This window comes from Ursus americanus, chromosome 10, assembly GCF_024610735.1.
Source record: "Ursus americanus isolate L20-20 chromosome 10, mUrsAme1.1.p, whole genome shotgun sequence".
Classification (NCBI taxonomy): domain Eukaryota; kingdom Metazoa; phylum Chordata; class Mammalia; order Carnivora; family Ursidae; genus Ursus; species Ursus americanus.
Window position 1 is genome coordinate 18,603,785 of NC_142136.1, and position 19,138 is coordinate 18,622,922.

General features: G+C 37.7%; 1 long non-coding RNA gene across 2 annotated transcripts in view; it reads right to left on the reverse strand.

The window, feature by feature from the left end:
- LOC123801167 (uncharacterized) overlaps positions 1-4,115 on the reverse strand; it is a 202,654-nt gene extending 198,539 nt beyond the window's left edge. For both annotated transcript variants that reach the window (XR_015725911.1, XR_015725910.1), the window contains exon 1: positions 3,991-4,115. This is a non-coding gene — a long non-coding RNA (uncharacterized LOC123801167). The remainder of the gene's footprint in view (positions 1-3,990) is intronic.
- Between the last annotated feature and the right edge of the window lie 15,023 nt (positions 4,116-19,138).

Sequence of the window (19,138 nt, forward strand, 5' to 3'; positions counted from 1 at the left end):
ACAGCTTTGTAGTACAGCTCGAAATCCGGCATTGTGATGCCCCCAGCTTTGTTTTTCCTTTTCAATAGTTCCTTGGAGATTCGGGGCCTTTTCTGTTTCCATACAAATTTAAGGACTATTTGTTCCAGTTCTTTGAAAAATGTCCTCGGTATTTTGATCGGGATAGCATTGAAAGTGTAGATTGCTCTGGGTAGCATGGACATTTTAACTATGTTAATTCTTCCAATCCATGAGCATGGAATATTTTTCCATCTTTTTATGTCTTCCTCAATGTCTTTCAAGAGTGATTTATAGTTTCTAGAATATAGGTCCTTTACGTCTCTGGTTAAGTTAATTCCAAGGTAACGTATGGTTTTTGGTGCTATTGTAAATGGGATGGATTCCCTAATTTCTCTTTCTTCAGTCTTGTTATTCGTGTATAGAAATGCAACTGATTTCTGAGCATTGATTTTGTATCCCGCCACATTACTGAATTGCTCTATAACTTCTAATAGTTTGGGAGTGGATTCTTTTGGGTTTTCCATATAGAGTATCATGTCATCTGTGAAGAGAGACATTTTGACTTCTTCTCTGCCGATTTGGATACCTTTGATTCCTTTTTGTCGTCTGATTGCTGTTGCAAGGACTTCTAGTACTATGTTGAATAATAGTGGCGAGAGTGGGCATCCTTGTCATGTTCCTGATCTTAAGGGAAAGGCTTCCAGCTTTTCCCCATTGAGAATAATATTTGCTGTAGGCTTTTCATAGATGGCTTTTATGAGATTGAGAAATGTACCCTCTATTCCTACACTCTGAAGGGTTTTAATCAGGAAAGGATGCTGTATTTTGTCAAATGCTTTTTCTGCATCAATTGAGAGGATCATATGGTTCCTGAGTCTTTTCTTGTTGATATGATGTATCACGCTGATTGATTTGCGAATGTTGAACTACTCTTGCATCCCAGGTATGAATCCCACTTGGTCATGATGGATAATCCTTTTAATGTACTGTTGGATTCTATTAGCAAGGATCTTGTTGAGGATTTTGGCGTCCATATTCATTAGGGAAATCAGTCTGTAATTCTCCTTTTTGATGGGGTCTTTGCCTGGTTTGGGGATCAAGGTAATATTGGCCTCATAGAATGAGTTTGGTAGCTTTCCTTCTGTTTCTATTATTTGAAATAGCTTTAGGAGAATAGGTATTATTTCTTCTTTGAATGTTTGGTAGAATTCTCCAGGAAAACCATCCGGGCCTGGAGTTTTGTTATTTGGAAGGTTGTTTATCACTGACTCAATCTCTTCATAATAAATTGGCCTGTTTAAGAAATCAATTTCTTCCGGTTTCAATCTTGGTAGTTTATAGGTTTCCAGGAAGGCCTCCATCTCTTCCAGATTGCTTAGTTTTTTGGCATATAGCTGTTGATAATAGTTTCTAATAATCCTTCCAATTTCATTGGTGTTGGTCGTGACCTCTCCTTTTTCATTCATAATTTTAATAATTTGGGTCCTTTCTCTTTTCTCTTGGATAAGTCTTGCCAGTGGTCTGTCAATTTTATTGATTCTCTCAAAGAACCAGCTTCTAGTCCTGTTGATTTGCTCTACTGTACTTCTGGTTTCTAATTCATTGATTTCTGCTCTCATCTTGGTCAACTGCTTCTTCGTGAGTGGATTAGGCCCGTCCCTCTGTTGCTGTTCCAGCTTCTTGAGGTGAGAATATAAAAACTGCATTTTAGATTTTTCTATTCTTTTGAGTGTGGCTTGGATGGCTATGTATTTCCCCCTTAGGACTGCTTTTGCAGTATCCCATAGGTTTTGGACCGTTGTGTTTTCATTCTTGTTGGTCTCCATAAATTGTTTAAATTGATTTTTGATTTCCTGGTTTATCGAGTCATTCCTGAGCAGGATGGTTCTTAGTCTCCAAGTGTTTGAGTTTCTTCCAAATTTTTCCTTGTGGTTGAGTTCCAATTTCAGAGCGTTGTGGTCTGAGAATATGCAGGGGATAATTTCAATCTTTTGGTATCAGTTGAGACCTGTTTTGTGTCCCAGAACATGGTCTATTCTTGAGAATGTTCCATGGGCATTAGAATAGAATGAGTATTCTTTGGTTCTGGGGTGTAGTGTTCTATATATATCTATGAGGTCCAACTCGTCGAGTATGGCATTCAAAGCCTTTGATTCTTTGCTTAGTTTTTGCCAGGGTGTTCTGTCTATTTCTGATAGTGGAGTGTTGAGGTCCCCTACTATTAATGTATTTTTATCTATATGTCTCTTTATTCTGGTTAAGAGTTGGCTTGTGTATCTTGCTGCTCCCCTGTTGGGGGCATATATATTTATAATTGTCATATCCACTTGTTGAATACTTCCTTTAAGAATAATATAGTGCCCTTCTGCGTCTCTAACTATAGTCTCTAGTTTAAAATCCAATCTATCTGATATGAGAATTGCTACCCCAGCTTTCTTTTGAAGTCCATTTGTGTGAAAGATGGTACTCCATCCCCTTACTCTCAGTCTGAATGCATCTTTGGGTTCGAAATGAGTCTCTTATAGACAGCAAATGGATGGGTCATTTCTTTTTATCCAATCTGCAACCCTGTGGCGTTATGGGAGCGTTTAAATCATTTACATTGACACTAAGAACTGAGAGATAGAATTTTAATGATGCCATGTTGCCAGTAAAGTCTTTGTTTGTATCGGTTGTGACTTTCTGTTCTGTATCACTCTTGGGGCCTTTTTACCTTTATAGAACCCCCCTTAATATCTCCTGTTGTTGCAAAATAATTCTTTTAAGATACTAATCTGGTTGAAGATTCCTTCTTCTCAAAGATTTCAGTAGGTCCTTGCAGAATTAATTAAATACAAACTTCCCAGACCTGGCATTCAGGACTCCAATCACACATTTGCTGCAGATTTATTCCCCCGGATCTTTCCATGTATCAACCACTTATTCTTACTTAAATATGCCCCATTTTCTCACTTCTGTAAACTGTCTCATGTTTAAACCGTTACACAAAATTCTTCCCCTTTTGAAATCTTACCTTCCTTACAAGGTCGATTTCAAAAGCTGTTGGTTCAGTAATGTCCTCCTCAACCTTTATCCAGGGAGAATATTCTTGTTTGAGCCCTCCTAACATTAGCATCATTATTTATATCCTTCACACTAATCTTCCTAATATGAATTCATCTTTACCTATATTATTTCCTGTCTCTGTTTGTGCTGCTATAGCAGAACTACCTTAGAATATGTGGCTTATAAATAACACAAATTTATTTTATACAGTGCTGAAGGCTGAAAAGTACAAAATCAAGGCACCAGGCAGATTTGGTGTCTGGTAAGATCCCATTTCCTTGTTCACAGACAGCTGACTTTTCACTATAATGTCACATAGTGGAAAGGGCAAAGGAACTTCGTGTGGTCTCTTTTATAGGGGCACTAATCCCATTACAAAGGTTCTGCCCTCATGACCTCACCACCTCCCAAAGGCCTACCTCCAAATACTATGATACTGAGGATTAGGTTTCAACATATGAATTTTAGGGGGATACTTTCAGGCTGTAGTATATCCCATTCAATAGTAAATTTTTTCTTATTTACCTAATCTAAGCCTTTCAAAGATTAGGTGCTCAGTAAACTTTTGTTGTATTCCATCACTTGTTTCTTCTCTCGTTCTTGCGTAATTTTCAATTTGCTGAGATAAGACTTTTTATTGACTTAGTGAAATAACTTAACAGTGTTTATTCCCTTTATACCATTAGCCAGTCTGGTATCTATGGGAAATCACTTAACATTCTTACTTTAGGTTACCTAATGCTGCATACCAAATTTCCCTAAAGCTTATTAGCTTAGAATTAAAAACACATCTATGATTTAAATGTTTTCCATGCATGAAACCTGTGTGTGACTTCGTTGGGTTCTTTGGTTCACAGTCCCTCATAGTACTTCAAACAAGATGATTCCAGAGCTGAGTCACCTCAAAGTTCAAATGGGGAAAGATCCCCTACAAAGTTTACTCACGTGCTTTTGGCAGAATTCAGTTTCCCATGGATGTTGGACTGGGGGCCTCATTTTCTCACTGGCTGTTGGTCAGAGGCATACTTCCATTCCTTGTGGCTTCTCCATAGGCCAACTCACAATATGGTGGCTGCTTCATTAAAGTAAATCAATAAGAAGAGCCAAGGGGAGAAAGAGAGGGAGAGAGAGAGAGAAAGAAGTCAAGTTTTTAATAACTTAATCTCAGAAGCGACATTCCATTACTTCTGTTGTATGCTATTTGAGGGGCATATCTCTAGGTCCAGCCCATAGTCAAAAGGAGAGAATTACCCAAGGGTATGAATACCAGGAGGTGGGATCATTGGGGGCCATTTGGAGTCAGCCTGCTACAATTCTCTGAACTTCAGTTTTCAAACCACTCAGAAGATGGTAATAATGTTGAATCTACCAAATTCAGAGAACTGCAAGATTAAAATGCTATTCTAAATTAAAAATGCTGAGGAATATTAACAGTGGTCTCTAAATGTAAGAAGACCATGGGAAACTTTCTGTTAAACAAAGAAGAAATTGTCAGATTGATCATATTTAAGGAAAAAATCAGAATTAATCTCCAGCAAAAATTACTGTTTACTGAAAATGATTAAGTCTGACTATACATTTTCTCCTCTATTATCTAAGCATCCAGCTTTTGGGAATCCACACTTTCTTCTTGTCTCATTACAATGCTGCACATTTAAAACAGACATACTTGCATCTTAAAACAGACTTTAGAAAGAGAAAGTAATCTTATGACAAAGGAAAGGTTCTCAGATATCCATGTAAGTCTCTAATTTTGGAAGATCTCTTTCCTAGAAATCTTGAAAGTAAATGTTTACTCTGCCATACATATTAGAGCTCTGAGAAGTTATCTTTAAAATGTCTAGTTAACCTGGTTTAAAACCATTGTTTGCACTCTTACTGCTGCAAAAATTATTGCAACTGCAGTATATCATTGTTCCAGTAGATGGCAAAAGCATACTATGCACCAAATTTAAGTAAGTTTAAAAACGTATATTGAAGGCATGAACAAATGGTCTCAGCCTGTTTTAAAAATCTGCCTTTGTTGGGCTTGGAACACCATGAATGTAAAGGGAATTGCAGCATTCCATCACAGACACCTCTGATTCAGACAGGGTTTGCTGAAATTCTACAGAATAAAACACACACACACACACACACACACACACACACACACACAACATAGTTCATAGAAATGAGTGATCTCATGCAGAATTAAGTTACGCTTGTGTGTTAATCTTGTAGTCAATTCCATCAGGCTTTTTTTCTCTTTTTTCTTTTTGGTTTTATTTTAATAAAACAGAGTGGATATAATATGGAAATGATTTTAATTAAAAGAAAGGCATATGGCATTTTGTAATTATAAACTATGAAGATCAGTTGTTTAGATAGTGGTGTTCTGCAATGGGAGTTAAAAGACACAGAAAGACATAAGACATTTACATTCAATTGCTGTTTTTCAGTTACATGATACCAGCATTTCCCAAAGAATGTACATATTACTGCACATATTGTGATTTAGAAAGCACGTATGCTTACAATTTCACGGCTATTCTTGCCTATTTACGTTCTTGCTAATTTGACACTACTGTAATTTAAACCAAGAATATTATGCATGATGTGATTGCAACTGCTGAGAAATAAGGATGGTGACATTCATATTCATGCAACATAAACATAAATTAGGCAAAATTCATGTTTTTTTCCTTGGCATTGATGTTACACGGAAAGGATGCACACAACAAATTTCAGCAAGGTAAATCTTAATTTTCTTTTTGTTTTCATTACATAAAATGAAATGCAGTCCCACTAAAAAAGAAAAAAATCCTACATACATGTTGATGATAATGCCCAGTGCTCCATTGCTTTATTTGTCCTTTTGGCCTCAGCAGACCATTATGTCCAGCTCTTCCTGTGAGGCACCCTATACTTGGTAGGGGGCTCCTCTTGGGGGAAAGCCACATCTAGCCCGCATAGGTATGAGGAAGTTTGCTGGTGATGCTTTGCAGTGGGCAGATGGGTAGGATTTTAGTTGGAGCTAGCTCAGGTTGTCAAATCTGAGAGCTGAAGCAGTACCATAAAGGGAAATGAATACTGGGGTTCATTTCTGGAAAATTAGAGCAAGACTGGATGAGCTGAGAGATTGATTTGGGCAGTTCAGGAATTAGTTTTTGAATAGAGGCTGTATGCCTGGGTACTTTTTCAGTGTAGTGTTTTGGAAGACTTTCTGTTTAAAGGTACTAACTAAAAGAGCATTACTTGATGCCGTTAGGGATTGTCAATCTACAAAGTCCTCTCTGACTGTTTCTTGAGTTTTACTGAAAACTGAGACCCAATTAGATTGTAAATGGGATTTGGATTACTTTTTGCTTAATATGTTATCTTACATATGTTTATAGTAAGGCTTTGTTGGCATTTTTCTATCCATTGTAGACATCTTTCAGGACAACTCATATGACTGGGCATTTTATTATCTTAAAGTACTTGGTTTTGAAATAACATTTGAGAGAATTTATTGTGTCTTCTGCATTAATTAAGACAAATCTATTTTAGCACTAGTCTTTGTAGTATCTCATTGTTTACCTTTCTTTCTCCAGAAGAAGCTGATTTCCCTTATAGATTTTAACCTATGACTTTTATTTATCCAGTTTTTAATTCCATTGAGATTTTTAAGTATCCATGAAAATAGTTTTATAAAGATTTTCTTAATAACAAAGTATGCATACCCATCCATTCCTTTTTTAAATGCATATTTTCCTTTATTCTAGATATTGTATTAAATCAATTTCACAAATGCATAATTGTATATCATAACACTAATTAGCTTAAAATAATATAACTTGAGAATGAGAATCTTAAAAAAGTCAACAAAAGGAAAAATCAGGTTTGAAGACCTGATGACCTGGTAGTGAAAACGGTATTAGAGAACTTACCTATACGGCATTCACATCTGACATTATTAGAAAAGACAGCTGTATCATTAATTTTGATTTACCGAATTTGATATGGAAGAAAGTGCTAAGGTCTGTATACACGTCAATTTCAATGAAATATTTATAATTTGTTTTCTTTGTTGAAGATAGCATTTTGGCACAGAAGCTCTCTGATGCCTGTTTCTGTGTCTTGGCCTCAATCTGACTGTGAATACTTTTTTATGTTGTTTTTTAGAGCTTCTGACAACAGGGTTCTAATACTGGTTCTTACCTCCATGTCCTTTTTTCCCTTTTTTTTTTTTTTTTTTTTTGTTTCTCTAATGACATAATCACTTGGATATTTGACTTTTAGAAAGCTTTGGGTGATTTTTTTTTTAACTTACATATATTCCACTTCTTTCCAATTCTCAGGGTTTTATGGTCTTGGCTCTGCTTTATGTCAAAATATATGCTGTAACCCATCTTACTTATGCCTTAGCTTCCTCCTATCTCAGAAATATAAATACTACCGACCTGTAATTCCAAAACATGGTGTTATAGTTTTTTTACCTTTATTTTTTTAAGATTATTTCCTTATTATTTGAGAGAGAGAGAGATGGGGGGGACAGAGGGAGACAGAGAGAATCTCAAGCAGACTCCCCACTGAGTGCAGAGCCAGACGGAGGGTTCAATCACATAATCCTGAGATCATGACCTGAGTTGAAATCAAGAGTTAGACGCTTAACCAACTGAACCACCCCGTGGCCCTACATTCAATTGTTTCTAAAGGATTTATTGAAAAGCCATCCATTATTTCTCTGTTACTCATTTTAGCTTCTTTTTAAATTTCTGAATGCCAAGCTCCTCTTTAATTATTTTAAAAGAATTTTATTCAATAATGTTATGAATATTTACTGAATATCTACACTGTGAATATAATAGTAAACAAAGTTGATAAAATCCATATCTTCATCAAACCTCTAAGGTAAAAGAGAAGACACATTAAACACACAGTAAAAAGTAAGCTGAGACATCTATGACAGGAGAACCTAGTCTCAAGGAAGGACCAAACGAGGCAACTCTTCCAATTACTAGGGAAGCATAACAAATTAACTTCACATTTAGTGCATCAAACAAGCCCTACTATGCTCACAGATTCAGTGAGTCAAGCACTCAAACAGGACACAGTGTGATGACTGGTCTCACCCCTTTAATATCTGAAGACTCAGCTGGAGAACTTAGAGCATAGAAGCTGGAATCATCTAAAGAACATTCATTTGCATGTGTGGTGCTCAATGCTGACTGTTGGCTAAGATCTTAGTTGGTATAGCTGGCCAGAACACCTAAATACAGCCTCTACATGTGCTTGGGCTTCATCACAGCATTATGAATGAGTTCCAAAGGCAAGGGTTCCAAGAAAGAGCCCGGCAGAAGCTGCATCTCTTTTATGACTTAGCCCTAGAAGTCACATAGCGCCACTGCTGCCACACTGGTTGGATAAGTCACAAGCCAGCCGAATTTGAAGAGGAGGGGAAATAGACTCCAGCTCTTGATGAACAAGGGACAAGATTCTGAGAAAGCATATAAGATGACAATATTGCTGTGCTATATGGCCATTTTTGGAAAAATACACAACCTGACACAGTGTCTTTGAGAAAGTGATATTTAAGCTGAAGCTGACTGAAAGAAAATGCATATGAAAAGGCATATAGTCAGAGGAAGCAGTGTGAGTAAAGATCAGAGGATGGAGCAACCATTTGGCTTAACTGAGAAAATGAGAGCTAGTTTGGCTAGATCACATAGAATGCAGAGAGGAATGGCAGGAGATAAAACTGGAGAGGTAAGGCCTTCCAGGCCTTAGTAAAGAGTTGAGGCTTTAAGCAAGGCCTTATAGATCATGGTAAAAATATGCAAATCTCATTGTAAACCAATAGGGCACCATGGACAGGTTACAATTGGGAGCGATATCACTGGATCTGTAGTTATAGATATCTAGTCAGGTTGCCAGATTCAAGTGTGGGCAGCGGGGCCATTTAAGTGATGATTGTGGTGATCAGACGAACATGGCTAGCTTGAACTAGGGTGGTAGTGGTGGAGATAGAGTCAGGTAGATAGATTTGAAATATAATTAGTTGGAATGAGCAAGATTTGGGAAATGGTTTGGCTATAAAAGGTACGAAGGTAATCAGATTTTGGATTGAAATGATATGTGGAAAGACTTGAGTACCAGGAATGGGTTTTGGGAGAGACAATTAAAAGTTAAGTCGTAGGGATATTGAAGTGTTTTGAAAGCTACGTTGAGATGTCCAATGGTAAGTGGGTTGTATGGGCCTGGAGCACAGGAGGGATGAAGTATACATTTGTGAATCATCAGCATCTAGATGGTACCACATCCATGGACTGAATCAGAAGAGGGTATCAATAATACGGAAGGCAGTTTCACAAATTAGGTTACTTAAAGAATAAGCAGAATTTCATAACGCAGAAAAAGAAAAGTGGCTTGGAAAAAGGAATTTGACTTTTCCTACTTTTTTTTTTTTTACACTTTTGTTACATTTTAAACTCATTCAGGGCAGGAGTCATTTCATTACAGGATGGACTGAGATATCATTAGCGGTACAGTAGGTAGGAGTTTGGAAATAGTTTAGCTATAAAAGATCCCTTTTGCTGGGACCATTTTTGATAGCACAAGAGAAATTCATAGACATGATGCTGGAAAATATTTGAATTCATCAATAGTGAAAAATAATATTTGCAACTGGAAAGGAAGGCATTGTTTTACATAGGTTTTATTTTATGTGTTGTGAAATAAGAAAGATGCTCTCCAGATAATAAAAAAGTGAAACTGGTATTTCGAGTGAGGGTAAATAAGAGGAATGTTATACATATTTGTGAGACTGTATTCTGAAATTACGCTCAATGAAACTGTGTAGATCAAATAATTTTCTATACTAGGGAATATTTCTATATTCTGTAATATTAGAAGGGTGGTTTTGAGAAGAGTGCATCCAGGCCTTTGAAGCCCCTTTCTATCCCTTTGAGTATTAATAGTTGAGAAGATAGGAAGAGTTAAAGCAGTGTTTAGTATTTATAGTGGTTGTTGTGCTTGGCCACATTTAACCAATGAGCTGGTGGAGCTGGTGTGAGCATCTTCACTTAAATCTAAAATAAACAAATGGCTATCTAGGTGTCTCTAGAAGTATCTTTCTTACTTCCTAGTGAGCTAAGAACATCACCAATAAAGTTATACTTCTACTAATAGGTGTTTTCTAACTCTTGGCTTACTGCTTTCAAGTAGCTGATTGTCTTAAAGAGACGGGAATAATTATGAATAAACTTGTTAGTAAAATGCTTTGAATCCCAAGAATCTCGGAATGTTGTATTTTCTCAGCAAAGAGTGACTGAACAGTTTGATAATAAGCATTATCTAATGTGAATGAGTTTAATACTTTCCAACCTGTATCAGAGTAGGGAAGTTCTGAAGAGGGAACTTATTACTCAAGTATTTATTGATAAATTTCAGTAGTAGGCAATTGTAAATGGAGAGTTGACTTTCTACAGGGTTCATACAATTGTTCCTTCATTTGATATATAGTAAATATCTACTACATGCTACTGATGGGCTCTTGAGGTCTAAGAAATGAACACAGTAGTTTTCATTAAGGAGTACACAGTGAAAGAAAGGAGAAAGTCTAGAAAATGCCCTAATGCAGTTTACGGTATTATGCAATAAAATAATTGTCATCTAAATCAGAAGCTTTTCCTGATGCCCCTAGTCTAAAAGGAAGTCTAATTGAATTCTGCACAAGACAATACCTATTACTATCTCTAGCATTTTTTTTTTTAATATTGAAAATATCCCAGAAGGGAGTAATATGGTTCCATAGTATAGACAGGTCAATACCTACTTTCCTGTATGAGATCTAGGGCAATGGGACATTGTATGTAATGCGTGTGCTGAAAGTAGCACAAGATCAATTTCCCCATAGACCTAATTTTCCTTGCTGGATTCTACACTGTGCCACGTATTGTGCTTAGTGCCTGAATGTGATTTATCATCAGTGGTTCTCAAAACCATTAGTATATGAATCACCAGAAGGACTCCTTCAAGCAGAGTCCTGAGTTCTGGACAGGGACCTGAGAATTCATTTCGAACCATTTCCTAGCTAATGCTGATGCTGATGCTGCTGGTCCTAGAACTACACTTTGAAAATTACTGTATTAGATTTATCCTTGTCCTCAATGAGTCTACAGTTACAGTGAGGGAGACAGGTAAGTAAGCAGATACTAAAAATACAGGGTTCTAAGTGCAAAGGGATACCTGAGCTGAGATTGCTTAGAATCATCAACAGTCAGATTCATGTCAAATGGTAACTTAATGATTTGTCATTAAGGCAAAGTGAAGTAAACATTTGATGTGATAATTAAGATACTGTGTCCCCAAAGCCCAACAGTATAAACCTTTTTCTCGAGGAAGAAAAAGTGACAATACCTCCTTGATTGCTTGTCTGTGCTGATTGGTTTCACCAGTTAAGTGCTTCCCTTTACAATTCACCTTGTCTTTGTAGATTTAACCTCACATCATTTGGGAACTGTATTTCTCTCCAATGTCATCAGATAAATACTGGCTGTGTTTGTGTTTCTCGACAGCCATATAAAAGTGCATTTATAAGTTTGGGTTTCATCATTCATGTATAGTTGAAAATATAATGAATTATGTCAGAGCCTAAATAGAAGTCCTTTCCTTTTTTGGGGGCAAGGTTTATCTTTGGCTCAATTTAAGCACTATCAGTTGAGAGATTATTTTATACAATGAAAAGAATAGAAAAACCCTAAACTTTTGAAAAAAGATTTTGTTAGTACAAAGTAACTGAATAGTCTGTAATCGTTTTACTTGTGAATTGTCAGAGGGGAAAAAAAGTAATTTTTTCAAATTTCACTTCAGTGAGAGATTAAAGAGCAGTTTCAAAAAGTGTAGGTGTTTCCCTCAGGTGTCAGATATTTACAATTCTCCCAAAGTAGAGAACAATGCTTGCTAACTATACTTTGGAGACTAATGAATGCTGCTTCTGCCTCCTCTCCTATCTTCTGAACTGCTTTAATATGAGTTACTTGTTCCCTAACCTCTTCTCCTCCTACCTCCTGCCCCTTTGCTTTCTGCCACACCCTTCCATAGGAAAAAGAGGAGTTTCTTACCAGTTAGTATCTCAGGACTATTTACAAGGTCTAATCCGGTATCCTTCTCATCTTACTTTCCTCTTCTACACCCCACGTTTTGACCTACTTTTCCAGATAATATCACTTAATCTTCCCTGTGATTTTGTTCTCTTCTCTAGGACCCTGTGGAACAGAACATAGGATTCCTAACTCTGATTTCTTTTTTTTAAAAGCACTTAACTCCATTTTTATTTGTAAACAATTTACTTGTAATAATTATAAGAAAACATATGTAAATTAATGAATTTGACAAATGAAGAGGATGTTATAAAGTCACAAGATGGCTTAGTGTGTCCTCTTTGTAGCCACGCCAATTTTGTAGCTATACCAATTTTGTAATTTGAACCAGATTTGCTTTTTAAATGTCTTTTCCCTGAATCCTGGATCCATTTGACTCCCTGACTCCCTAAATCCCTGATTCTTTAAGGAATCTTTAACAGATATTTTCCCCACAGGACAAAATACCAAGCCTTTTGCCCTCATTGTGGAGTCACCTTCACTCTTGGACCTTTCCCCTTTCTCCTAATGACAACCCTACGTGCCTTTACATAAGTGTGCACAATTAGTTTTTCATTCCTACACTCAGCAGGGTCACCTTGAACTAGAGCAAATCTCTTCCTTACTAAAACTTTATTTATGGTCATAAGGAATACCTACATTAACCTTATATTCTGCATCCTAGCACCCCAAAATTTTCTTTCGGTGGTCTGACTTAAATCCCTTCGGGTTACAGTAAATAAATGAATTAGTTAAGTACCCAGTGTACCCTACAGATAATATTCTAGCCCTTCCAGCCTTTCCCCTCCCTGCTTTCTCAAACATTAAGCAAATTTATACCATTGAGAATCTCTATCTTGCTACTGTATCCTAGGTACCAATTTCTATTCTAGACAGGGATCATTGATTGCAAGGAACTGAAACCTGTTGAAGATCCCTTAAACAAAAAGAGAAGTGTATTACAAAGGTTTGGATAAATAGAGTCAGACAGTCTTTTGGGGACTGTCATGGGAAACAAGGCTTCTGTCTGGAACCTGATTTGTTCTTTCAGTATCCTTTGGGCAAAATGGTCTCCTTTAGGGTTTTATTTAAAGTGTGGTCTGTTTTGCTCTCCACAATCTTAACTTGGCTTCTGTTCTTTCACTTGGCTCCCCAGAGCTCACTGACTCCATATCTCCACGTCTCTTTGATTACGTTCAAGAGATGGACAGGAATTCCTGATCCATCTGTTGTCATTCATGGTGGGGCTGCATAAGACAATCTGTTACACTTTCACCTATTTAAAAAATTTTTCACATTTATATATATATATATATATATATATATATATATATATATATATAGACAGAGAGAGAGAGAGAGAGAGAGAGACGGCAAGAGAGGGAACACAAGCAGTGGGAGTAAGAGAGGAAGAAGCAGGCTTCCCAGCGGAGCAGGGAGCCCGATGAGGGGCTCGATCCCAGGACTCTGAGATCATGCCCTGAGCCGAAGGCAGACGCTTAACGACTGAGCCACCCAGGTGCCCCTATTTTTTAATTTTTTTTTTTTTTTCGTCAGAGCCATCCCTACCAAACGGTTAGATTAGGTTAAGCCATTTTTAGAACAAATTAAACTAAAATGCTGCATGTAGGTATTATAGGAAAATAAACTGTTCTAAAACTATCTCAAAAGTATAATCATGAGGAGCACCTAGGTGGCATAGTCAGTTAAGCTACCAACTCTTGGTTTCGGCTCAGGTCATGATCTCAGGGTCGTGATCTCAGGGTTGCGAGATTGAGCCCCGCATCAGGCTCAGAACTCAGCAGCAGAGTTTGCTTAAGTCTTTCTCTCCCTCTGCCTCTCCCCCCGCTCATGTGCCTGTGCTCTCTCTCAAATAAATCTTAAAATAAAAAAAAGGAGAACCTTGATACAATAAGTAAATATACATGTTTAATCCACAGCAAAAAGTACTTTGACAACTGCAGTTTCTCTTTTTGTATCTAGAATGAATTCAAGTACTCAACTGAAGAGATCTATTAATAAAAAATGACAGAGGGTATCTGGCCAACCAAAATAATAACCAATGACTATCAACAAACTTGCAGAAGGGAGAAAACAAACTTTGTAGTAGCTGTTTTTTTTTAAGATTTTATTTATTTATTTGACAGTGAGTGAGAGAGAGAGCACAAGTAGGGGGAGTAGGCAGAGGGAGAAACAGGCTCCCTGCTGAACAGCGAGCCCAATGCGGGGCTCCACCCCAGAACCATGGGATTAGGACCTGAACTGAGGGCAGACACTTAACGACCGAGGCACCCAGGAGCCCCAAGTAGCTGCTTTTTAAAGCAAGCTTGAACTACAACTTGATTTGTGAAAAAGTCCTGCAAATGCTGTTTTCTGAGGTTGTGAAGGTGGAGGCCTCATGATGAGATTAATGCCTTCATAAAAAAAGATACCAGAGAGCCCACCAGTTCTCTCTTTCCATGCGTGTGTACAAAGAAGCATTTATGTGAGAAGGCAGTGAGAAGACAGCCATGTACAGCCAAGTAGAGAGCTCTCATCAGGTCCTGATTTGGCTAGCACTTTGACTTGGACTTTCTAGACTCCAGGACTGTGAGAAATTAATTTCTGTCATTTAAGCCACCCAGTTAGTGGAATTTTGCTATGGCAGCCTGAGCTGATTAAGATACTATCCATTTTATCTTTGGCAGCTCTTACCTTGCAGGGAATGCTCAAGTTAACAGCATTTGTGTATTCAACTGAAATAATTTGCAGAACAACAATCTATCCCTTAATCCAAATAGATATGAATAAAAAACAGCATATAACAAGAAATACTTGATTTACTGTAGAGAGAAGAGCAAGGGAACCTTGTGGTATCTCGTGGGATAAGCTTGAATATAAAGAAAGTGAAGTCAGCCAGGAATTTATTCCCTAAAGCCTAGTTATCTGGTTCTAAGGTCATGATCTATACATAGTAACCTTTGCTAAGGCTTGTTAATTCAAAGGTTTGGGGATAAGTCTTTCATATAAGATGTAGGTTTCAGACTTGTACTTGTTATACTAAGGTCGGGATTGGCAAACATTTTCTGTAAAGGACCATACAGACTCTTTGGCAATCAATAAGCTCTACCCCAGCTGCAGCCACAGACAATATGCAAATGAACCCTCAGCAGGGTCCATTTAATGTTCCAATTAAATTTTCTTTAAAAAACAAGTCACAGTCCATAGGTACGGTTTAGCTTGCTGGCTATAGTTTGCTGACCTACTGCCTCTTCTTCCCTTCCCCCTTAAGCCATCATGTATCAATGTTAGGGTCTTAGGAAAGGGATGCATTCCTGGCTAAAACCTAAACTTTTTCATTGCCCTTTCACAAGGAAATGTAATACCTGATCAATTACCTCACCAAACAGTTCCAGTCTATCCCATCTGACAGTAGGATGTGCTTTTCCTGTGGAAGTGCTTGTTTCTTTCTTTCCAAATCCCTCAGAATATGGGGTCTGTCCACTGGGATAATTTCCACTATTACTATTCACAGTTTGAATAGAGATAGTTTGTTATAGCCACATTTGAATGCTTATATTTAATTATGTTTTCCCTCAATTATTTGAATTGAACTAATATTCTTCCTCCAAATTCAGGAATCAATTGTACATTGGATTTTTACTTTGTGGTGAACATTGTGAAAATAAATATGATACTGCTCCTATTTTCTATGGATGCCTCATTATCAAGAATCTTCAGTGAAAGAGATATTTCTTATGACTGATTTCCCAATGACAAAAGCTCACTGTTTTAAGCACCAAGACTTTGGTTTATTAAAACCATTTTGAATTAAAGTTTGAAAAAATTACACACTTTCTTGTTATTTTAAATAGTCTACTGACCAGAACTGTACCCTTTTAATGCTTTAGAATTATGAAATGAATCAATTTTAATACAGTGAACTGTAATTCAGTTATACTCTTAGGAGATGGTGAGCTATATAAGGCATTTTCTTTTTTACTAAATGACTCAAGAGAGCTATGCTTTTGAGCATGGCATGAGTTCTGCCACTCAAATCATTTGTCCCCCAGCCCAGCTCCCCATGGCATTGTGCCCAACTCTGAATATATGGAAAGTTATTATGTGTGAAAAATAAACAAACCCCATGAATCTATATACATTAATGAATATGTCCCAAGGAACTCAAGGAAGCAGTTTTATCACATAATTATCTGAGTGTGGTAAGATGGGGAGTGAAAGACCTCTTCCTCCTTCAGAAAAAATCTTTTGGCAGTCATCCATACCTCTTTGGTGGAAATCCACAATGCCAGCACCAGCTACAGTTAGAGTGGCTTCGAAGGCCTCTATCTCAGTCTACATGCCAGTGCCAGAACCAGCTCTACATCTCTGCGTTTAGTGCAGAGTGTCTTGAACCAGTGGGAGACTGAGTGCAACATAACACTTGCACCATATTTCTTCTTAAGCAAGAAGAATGTAATGTGACAATAGTAGTAGCGGCAAATGCTATCACGAAGTTTCTGGGATTTGGAGGGCTTTGCAGAAGAAATTATCACAGGGAACTGAAACCACAGGAGGTGAGTAAACAGAATCACTAGCATGGCATAAAAGTATACCGAGGTAATGTGAGACAGATTTGGCTGAATCTTCTGGGAAAGTGTGCTGGACGTCCCAGTTCCCAGGTACTACAATGAGAGATATACTGTTAATGCGTGAAATTGTGACTTTATTTTTACTTCCTAATTGGTGTTTCACTTGTGTTCAATGTTTTCCAGCACCAGTTTCCAAATCTGCAGAAAGGGATCAACGAGTTTGCTCTATGTGTTTTTAAACAAGATTAAATGACGATTTACAAATGACTAGTAGAGTACATGTATAATTCTCGATGCATGTCATGTGTAATCCAAGTATCTGCCTTCTGTATTTGTTCCTTTCTTGAAGGTCCTTGTCCTTTAGTTACAAAAGGGAACTGGAACTTCTTCCTGAGTGTATTTCCAGAGCTGCCTATTGGATTGCTAATTCTCAGTGTGGTGGGTTCTTTCTCATTGTGGAGCTTCCAGCCCCTCCAAGGGCTGCTCCACACTCAGTGCTCTAGATACAGGAAATCACATTCTCCCTTCAGAGGACAAATCGAAGGCAGACATGAGTAGGCCACGTTTGCCTTTCCCACCTTGTCCTTTTGATCATCTTCCCACCATTACCACTAAGGTTAGACAGATGGATAGGATTTTTTTTCCTGTTGAGTTGAAGTTATTAAAGTGGCATTACAACCATTAAAGAAAATTGAAAAAAAAAACATGTTAAAGTAATTAAACAGAGGCTATCAGACTGATGTGCTGTAATGCCATGGCAACCTATGAAAACAAAAAAAAAATCTAAATCTGTAAATGCCTCGAAATTATGAAATAGAAACCAAAGAACAACCAATCACAAACAACGAAATAGACTTGAACTATATAGCCAGTCAATAATTTCCTTGCTTTTCCTTCCTTTACCTTTCATCTATAAATCTCTCCCTTGCTGTTGGTGAAGAGCTCTTAAACACTTGCGGTTTGGCACTGCCTGGTTTGAATTGATTCCTAATCAAATAAACTCTCAAAAATTTTAACATGCCTCAGTTTACCTTTTAACAACCATAGCAATTATAAAAATATAAAATGAATGCATGTCAAAATTTATTTTTTAATCTCACTCATTAATTAAAGAAGACTCCAGTAAGATGTTATATTTGAAAGGAAAATTTAAAGTGCCACACATACCCATGTTAATCATGAATACTGAAATGGATTTATAAATAGATGCAAAACTTTTTTTTTTTTTAAATGGGAGTGTAGAAGTGGTAGTGGGCCAGTAGAATAATCAACTGTCCTTCCTCAAGACAGAAGTTATTTGCATATATGGACAAGAGTCATTCTCATTGGTATCAGTAATCTAGTTATCTACACTTTACAGAGTTGTAAATTGCTTTTTTTCTTTTGTATTTGTATGTGATTGTATACATCTTATGTACTATATATCCATGTACAAGAGGCAGATATCTTCTCTGAGAAGTGCAAGACTTACTCTTTCATGAATGCTCTCTAAGAATAGTGAAATCAATAATTTGTATACGCATTCATGTATATATATATGTGTGTGTGTTCATATATATATATTTTTTTCAATACGCAAACCATCATCTTTGTCCATTGTTAACTTAATGGTAAGAATGGGGGCCACCAGGCAACAGTGGAGCACCAGAAGGTCCTGGAGGCACTTGAAAAGGATTACAGGGAGTGGGATATAGCTCTGGTGTGGAATATCACTCTGCAGGGACAGGATATGGTCCTGGTGATCCCCAGACTCCTGATGGAACAGTGCCCAGGGGAACAGGTGGTGCTGCCCCTGGTGCTTGCGGAGGAGGAGGAAAAGGATATGGCCCTGAAAATGGGTATGGCGTATTAGGGGTAGGGTTCTGCCCTCCCATTCCTGGTGCCCAGGGTCCAGAAGACATGGCTCACCATGGACCTAAAGGACTAGCTGCAGCTGGATCTGTGGGTATACCGTATGGTCTCAAAAACACTGGCAGGGACAAATTTGGTGCAGGATGCAGCCCTGTGAGACCAGAGACCAGCACAGTTGGGCCTGGATAAGGACCAGCAGGTACATGGACACAAATTCTAGAAACTGCATATTTTCTGTCAACCTTATTTCCAAGTTTTGTTTAATAGTCTGTAGAAGAACAGCTTGAGATCACACTCAGTGTGCTTCTTACCCATTAGGTGGCCAAAGTAGCGGGAGCCGCAGACCGGTCTTCAGCGGCGGGCTGCATGCTCCAGTCCTCCGCAGGGAACCACTGACAGGACATGGAGGGCACCCGCGCTGTTTCAGACCCGTCTGTGACCTCGGGTTGAACAGCAGTAAACCTGGGAGCTAGAGCTGTCCATTCACCCTGAAAGTCCTTCTTAGTCACAGCTTTTTCAGCTGCCGCTGGCTTTTCTTTTCAATCTCCTCAGGATGTTTTCAGAAGT